Here is an 8,403-nt window from a genome sequence, read left to right as displayed (position 1 = left end):
CTAAGGGAACCAAGTGTAGGTTTGAAATAACTTCTTGGGTTTGGGAAGGCTCTTCTTGGCTGCACAGTGGACCCCAGATTCAATACAGAGATAACAGGTATGCCCTTGCTGGCTTCGAGCAGCATGGTGACACCTATAGTGATGTGATTTATGACATATGTAAAAGCCACCTTTCTTCACTCAGTGCTTCCCAGAAAGGGCGAACTTTTGGGTTGAGCATATCTTCCACTGAATGGTAAATAGTCTACCAGTCTGAAGTCCACTCCCACACATTCCTCACGGTGTTGCACAAGGGGAATCAAGAGGAAAGGCATTAACAGGTGTTGTCCCTGAGAACATGTCTCCCCCCGTGTTGGTCACAGGGAGCTCACCATGCCAGAGGTTGGCGTATGATAGTCTTTTGGTAGCAGTTTGTTGCCAGAGGGGAAAAGCCTGTCCTGTAGGCCTCCTCACAACTGTTCTCCCACTCAGCTTTCACAGGCAGCCACCTCCCTGCCCACATGCAGTAGGCAGCTGAGTGATTCTGGGAGGCGCTGAGCCCTGGATGCCCTGGGCTATGCTCAAAGTGAAGTCAGGCCCCTCTGTGAGTCTCCAGTTGGTGCCTGTAACAGGTAACTACAGGGAGCAGCTGAGACTGCCTGTAGATATCAGGCTTCACTTGCTCACTCAATATGCCTTCAAAGACCAGGGAGTCATGAAAGTTCTCAGACTCTGTCAAACAGCCAGTTGAGTTCACAAACTGCTACAATTCAGCATTATGGACTTCACAGGCATCCATGTAAAAGGTATCAATAGCGACTGTCCTTGTGGTTGCTGTCTCATCCCACTTTGTCAGAGCACTGGAAGCCCACAAGGATCCCACTTGCCTACCACTCAGTTCTCCACCTTCTGTGCATGGGCAAGAGCAGTGCAGAAAGAGGACGCAATCCAGCCCAGCAATGTCCACCATTCAGCTCGAGTGGGCACAGCCATGTTGCAGCCGTGTTGTTCTGTGATCCATGTGATCCCAACATAGGTCTAGTTCTTATCTTCAGCATGTGTAGAGCCACCAATGATGCTGAACATTTTTTCATGTATTTATTTGCCATTTGTATTTCTTTATCTGAGAACTGTGTATTCATCTCAGATGTCCATTTTCAGAATAAGTCTTTGAATTTCGGTAATCTGATTTTTTTTTAACTTCTTTATATGTTCTAGACAGAAGTCTTTTGTCTGAGGGACAGTTGGCTAAACTTTTTTCAAAATTAATGAATTTCCTTTTTACTGTGTTGGAGATTTCTTTTGACATGCAAAAACTTTTTAATAATATGAGATCCCAGTTGTTGATTCTGGGAAGTATTTCCTGTGTGGTTTGATTTTTGTTCATGAATTCTCTGTCTACCCCCATCTTCAAGATTTCTATCTACTTTGTCTTTCAGGAGATTTAGTGTTTTCTGTTTTCATATTTAGATCTTTAATCCATTTTGACTTTAGTGCATGGTGATAGACATGGGTCTAGTTTTAGTTTTCGGCATATGGAAAGCTAGTTTTTCCAGTACCACTTATTAAAGAGCTATCTTTCTTCCAGTGATTGTGTCTGGGCCTTTTGTCAAAGATAAGGTGACTGAGTGTGTTTGGAGTAGTGTCTGCATCTTCTAATCTGATCCATTGATATCCAGGTCTGTTTTTTTGGTTTGTTTGTTTGTTTTGTTTTTTACCAGTACTGTGATGTTTTTATCATAGTAGCTTTGTAGTATAATTCCAAATCAGGGGTCATGATGCCTCCTGCCTTGCTTTTGTTGCTCAGAATTGCCTTTGCTATTCTAGGTCGCTTCTGGTTGCAGATGAATTTTAGGATTGTTTTCTCTAGATCTTTGAGATATGATGTTGGAATTTTGACCAGGATGACATTAAATTAAATCCATATGCTAATTTTGGGATTATGACCAATTTCACTATTTTGGCTTTTCCTATCCAAGAGCAAGGAATATCTTTCCATTTTCTGAGATCCTCTTACAGTACTCTTAGAGTACAGTAGTTTTCAATGTAGTGGTTAGATTGATTCTAGATATTTTGGTTTTTTGGTATTACTGTAAAAGGTGTCATTTCCCTAATTTTCGTTTCACTGAGTGTATTTTAGATAGCTAAAACAATGCATTAGTTTTCAACTCTGGCTGCTTGTGAGAGTCAACTGTTGAGACTACTGAATCTAAATCCACAGTGTGAGGTGGGGAACTTTGAATAAACTCAAATGCTCTTGGAATTGCAGATAGAATTTATTTTATTTATTTTTTGAGACAAGGTTTCACTGTATAGTCCAGGGTGGCCATGAACTCATGGTGAACCTCTTTCCTCAGCCTCTGAGTGCTAGATGCACCTGGCAGGCACCACCACGCCTGCTTTCAAAATGTTCAGTACTATTTTAATAAAATATTTCCATTTTGGGAATTTGTTTCCAAGCTGTTAAAAAGATAAATTGTGAGGCCATTAGGCTGATATAACTCTGATTTCTTTCTTTCTTTTCTTTTTTTTTTTGATACCAGGGATTGAACTCATGACCTTGCACTCATCAGGAAGGTGCTTGTGCCACTGAGCTACATCTCTGGCTCTGCTCTGATTTCTTAAATTCCTGTGTAAGCAAAACAAAACCAAATGCAAAGCAAGTGGCCAATGCCAAGGAAAACTTCAGTGTTAAGCAACTGGAGCTTGGCCACGCGGCAGCGTCAACCGGCCTTTCTTTCCAGTCAGAAATTGCCAGCAAAGTCCTACTAGTTGCTTCCCGCTCAGCCAAGCCAGGATGTTCTTTGTCTTGCTTCCTCAAGAACCTTTCACATATCCGCGCCATGTCTCCCATGAACCCTGAGTTCTCAGGGTCTGCTGTTACCTGACTCACAAATGTGCACAGCAACTCTGTAAGATTTGAGTGTGCCCAAGTCTATTTGCAAACAAAACAAAGAGAGAGAGAGAGAACGAGAGAGAGAGAGAGAGAGAGAGAGACAGAGAGAGAGAGAGAGAGAGAGGAGAGAAGAGAGAGAATGGTACTGGGGATTGAACCCAGGGCTTTTTCATGGAGCTAAATCTCCAACCTTTTTTCCTCTTGAGTCACAGTCAAAGTATCACTAGATTATACTGGCTGGGCATGAACTTGCAATCCTCCTGCCTCAGCCTCCTGCAGTGCTGGGGTTACAGGTGTGCACTAGCAGGTCTGTTTTAGCACACCTAGCTGAGAGGTCAAAACTCATTAGAACTTAATTTGGGACATCTCCTTTCTACATTTAACATCATACCATAAACTTCTTTAGATATTTTGATATATCCTAATGATGACCTAATGACATATTTTTTCACGTTTATCATAATTTATAAAATTTTGTCTCTACTATTTGTCCCTAATATATTTTAGGGGGGAAATGGAATTGATAACCTCTTCAGGAAGACTGGAAAGTATGTATTTACTTATTTTGTTACTTCTCTAGCCCAGAGGCGCCAAGCCTATAGCACACACATTATGTGTTTTCCTTTCAAGACAGAAGATGTTAACATGAGTTCTTTTCTTAAACTAACTTTGCAGAGTTCAGGTTTGGTTGAGGTGCTAGCATTCTGCGGTGAGCAAGGGACTTGGGGTTGCAGTTGAGTGCTTGTCTCTGAAAACTCTGCCACCCCTGTCCAGGATAACTTCTCAGAGTGCAGTGACTAAATCAGAGACTTGCAACAATTTTATGATTCCTAATGTATTTTCTAATATTATTTTACAAATGAGCTTTTTAGTGTCTCTGAATAAACACTGATTTTTGTTTCATGAGAGAATATAACAATAGAAGTATTTTTTTGGTTCCATAGAACAAATCAAACACTGAAAAGAATTCCTCAAAGCCAGGTGTGCAATCCCATAATTCTGACTAGAGGCTGAGGCAGGAAATCACAAGTTAGAGACCTGTCTGGGGAATTTAGAGATTTAGGAAGACTCTGTCTCAGAAAAAAATTTAAAAGTGTGGGGGTGAGGATGTAGCTCAGGGTGAAACTCTGGATTTAATCCCTAGTATCACACACACACACACAAACACACACATACACCCCAAGCTAATGTGCACAATTAAATGAATAGCAAATACACAAGAAATAGCAGCTACTTTAGGTAATGAATTGATTTCTGATATGAATTAACAATCATAATTTAAAATCTCATGAGCCTAATTCTTCACTAACCTTTAGTTACCTCATATATAAAATGAAAAGGTAACAGAAACAGTAGGGCCAGGGAGTGTAGCTCATGGAGGTGAACACCCAGCATGCTCAAGACCATGAGTTCAATCCCCAGTGCCCAAAAAAAAAAAAAAAAAAGCAACACTCAACAACACATTTTTACATCTGCTATCATGCACTGGTTGAAGTATTGGTCTTGCCATGTAGCCCAGGCTACCCTCAAACTCACAGAGATCCTCCTGCCTCACCTGGAAATACAAGTGTGCCACCACACCCAGCTTGGATGCAGATTTATTGATTTATTTATTTAGATGCGATCTGAAAAACTTTACATAGGAAAACATTTCATCTTTGCAACTCTGTGAAGTAGGATTTTTCATTCCCATTCTGCTTTCAGATAGTTGAAGAACTAAGACACAAAGAGGTTAAATGTACAGACTGTAAACAGCAAAGGTACAATTCTGACACAGACAGTGTGGCTCCAGAGTTCATGCTTACAATCACCACAAATAAAACTTCATATAAAATGCCAAGTCTGGGGGTATGTAGCAAGCACTCAATATGCGCTTGCTGTCATTACTATAATGTGTTTTTGAAAACCAACTGGACTAGTATTGGGAGAGACTGTTTCAAAGCTCCAGGGGCTGGTGGGGTGAGAGGAAGTTTCAGCAAAACAATGATGACTCGGGAGTGGCTGTGTACCCACGGGCACTGGGCATGAGTGGGAGGCTGAGTGGTCACTCATCAGGACTGGGCTGGTCCACGCTGAAGGACCTCCACGCTGAGGCCGCCTGCGGGTTTCTAGGGTTCCTGTTTCTGTATGCTAGGCTTCATTTGTTTTCTTTAAGGCAAGGCCCAGTTTACAGGCGTTGTTGGTGTTATTTTCATTCTAATTATGTGACTCATTTGCCAATGAGAGCTTGGATTTGTAGTTTATGAAAGCCACTGGCCAACCCTCATGTTGTAATATTTGATGTGTCACCACACCTGCACATTATAACATGGCTACAGGGGACAGGCACATAAACCTCCTGGTTCCTTGCTGTCATGCATGGTCACCCTTCCCAGGCTTACTGTCACTTGGCTGAGTGTCACCCAAGAATCTGTCATCTAACTAGTTAGAGAATGAGAACATGCAGTCCCATGAAATTTCCTATGGGATACACACACACACACACACACACACATACATACATAGATATATGTATATATATATATATATATATATATATATATGCATATATACATAAATGTATATAATAAATGATTATATAGATGATAAATGTATATATATGTGTATATGTACATATAGTTTGTTATATATATGTGTGTATATGTATGTATAGTTTGTTTGTTTTGTTTTTTGAAACATGGTCTCCTTTTGTAGTCCAGGCTAGCCTTGAATTTGAAGCTCTCCTGACTCAGCCTCTAGAGTGCTGGGATTACAAGTGTGTGTCACTGCTCTTTCCCTGGATTTAAAATTCACTTTGAATAATGAATGCTGGGTGTGGTGGTGCACGCCTGTAATCCCAGCATTTGGAAGGCTGAGACAGGAGGATCACTGTGAGTTCAAGGACAGACTGGGATACACAGGGTATTTGAGGTCAGTTTGAACTGCGTTATGGAATTCTGTTTCAAAAAAAAAGACCAAAAAAAAAAAAACCCCCAAAACAAACACCAAACAAATAAAAAACCTAAGCCAAAAAACAGGAGGGATTTTGGCTGCAGATGTGAGTCAATGCCACATTCATAACAGCATGATCTGTGAGTCAGGAGTTTCAGCAAGCTTCCTGCTGGGGAGGGAATTGCTCCTTTGATGGAGGTAGTAGTTTTGCTCCTGTCTTGGGGAAGTTCCACCTGGTCTCTAATGTGGCTTCACTTTAACTTCAGACTTCAGTCTAAGCAATTATGTCATACTTTTTTTTTTTTTTTTTTTGAGGTACTAGGGATTGGATCTAGGGCCTTCACACATCCTCACCCTTTTTAAAACTTTTAAGATAAGATCTTGCTAAATTGCCATGTTGTCCAGGCTTGGCTCGAATTTTCAATCCTCCTGTCTTAGACTCTGGGATGCTAGGATCATAGGTGTGTGCCGCCACTCCGGTTTACCACTGATAAGATTATATCCAAAAGATGAGAAGTGTAAGACAAAAGAGGCCTTTATTCTGAGAACACAGAGAGAGAAAACCAAAACACCCACGACCACTGGAGTCCAGCTTTTTCTCTGGCGGACACATGGAGTGGGGGTTATATAAGTAGCCTCGGTTTGGGGTGGAACCTAAGGGGGCATTAGGGATGCACGGGTAGCCCATTGGTCTTTGTTTGGCACCATAGGTAGATTCCTCGGGGCAGGGAAGATGGAGTCACAGGTAAATTCCTAGGGGTGGGGGAGATAGGAACTTCTTGGTTCTGCCTCTAAGGCTTCACTGGCTACAGTGTCCTGTCTAGGCCAAAACTCTTTCAACTTTTTTAACTACTACATGTTGAATGTCGTCTTTAGCTTCAGCACAATGCAGTTTTACACAGTACATTCATGCCCTTCTCCAGAGGGCCCATCATGTGCCATAGTTCACTGCACTGTAGAGACCCCAAGGATGAAACCCGTAACGGCTGTACCAGCCCAGCTCAGAGAGGAACTAATTTCTTTACAGGGATGTTATTTTTCCCTTGGCCTATTGTCTTACAGTGTTCTGAATGTGTAGTTATTATGGAGATGGATGAAAATAGCTATAGAGTTAAAGATATGAAATTATCGACCATCTACTACATAAAAAATAGGACTAAGAGTCACAGGAGAGGCCCTGGACTCCCAGAAGAATGTCAGGAGGCTTAATCTGTCATGTCCTGAAGGATCGGGCCAAGGGCTGAAGAGCACTGGCTTTCTGTCTGTCTTTCTTGCTTGCTTGCTTTCTTGTTTTCCTTCTCCCTTCCTTTCTTCAGAGACAGGCTCTTGCTATGTAATTCAGGCTGGTCTTGAACTCACTATGGAGCCCAGGCTGGCCCCAAACTTGTGGCAATCCTCTTGCCTCAGCCTCCTGAGTGCTGGGATGACAGTAGTGCGCCACTATACCTAACTCACAAACTAAAATTTAAAATCTGACCAAGTAATAAATATTTGCAAGTGTACATTCAGAGAATTTGAAAGGGACACACTGTCTCCTGGTAATTACCTGTCATGTTCTTGAGGGACTCAGTGATGAGGGCGGGGCTGTAGTCACTCTGGGACCTGCCCTGGGGCTCACCAGGCCAAGACAACAGCATGGTCATAGCCGATGCTACAGCAGGTGAGCAGTACTGCCAGAGGAACTTGTACTGCTTATATACATAAAATAAATATCAAGAGATTGGATGAGGTTAAAAATACTCCAGGTGAGTTTGCAAGACTGGAGACCAAAGAATGAGCTTGTATTGTGGGATTACAAGAAAGAAAAATTCTCCTTTGTCCTGTCCCTTTAAGATGAAAGTCAGCCGGGCATGGTGGCACATGTCTATAATACCAGCACTCAGGAAGCTGAGGCAGGACAATCACTGTGAGTCCCAGGCTAGTCTGGACTATAAAGTGAGTTCAAGGCCAGCCTGAACTACATAATGAAACCGTGTCTCAAAAGACAAAAAAAAAAAAAAAAGGTTAAGGTCATTTTGACTCAGATGAAACAGGCAAACATAATTCAGGAAAGAGCTGTCAAAAAATTTGTCAAAGAAATGAACTACATAGCAAGTTACTGTCTCCCCTGAAACACACACACACACACACACACACACACACAAAAGAAAACAAACAAACAAAAAGAAATGGCATACCTTGTAAGCCTAGCATTGGGGTACACACCTACAATCCTAGCACTTGGGAGGCTGAGGCAGGAGGATTGCTGTGAGTTTGTGGCCTTGGGCTCCTTAGTAAGTTCAAAGCCAGCTGGCACTAACTACATAGCAAAGATCCTGTCTCGAAAGAAAAAAAGGCATAACGTTGTACCCATATACATATTTCAATTTACAATAATATTCTTCAAGAAATTGGAGTTTGCTACTTTTTAGAGACTGTAGACTTCTAAATATTAAATACGAAAATTATTTTGACACATTTGTGCATTATTTGAAAAGTCTGTCCCGCGTTTCTTGACATCTACAAAGTAAGGCGGAGAACATTTAGAATTTTTCCTGGGGATTGGCTGAGCAGCTCTCCTCCCTGCCGAGGGGGAGCCTGAATGGACAGGGTGTCAC

General features: G+C 41.7%; 1 pseudogene; it reads right to left on the bottom strand.

Annotated features, from left to right (window-relative positions):
• On the bottom strand, positions 1–7,449 carry LOC100724906 (formylglycine-generating enzyme-like; annotated as a pseudogene).
• Positions 7,450–8,403: the final 954 nt, after the last annotated feature.

Source organism: Cavia porcellus, unplaced genomic scaffold (assembly GCF_034190915.1).
Source record: "Cavia porcellus strain 051 isolate PalLab524CR breed Dunkin Hartley unplaced genomic scaffold, mCavPor4.1 scaffold_11, whole genome shotgun sequence".
Taxonomy (NCBI): domain Eukaryota; kingdom Metazoa; phylum Chordata; class Mammalia; order Rodentia; family Caviidae; genus Cavia; species Cavia porcellus.
The sequence above is the reverse complement of the archived record's forward strand: the minus strand, read 5'-3'. Positions and strand labels throughout refer to the sequence as shown.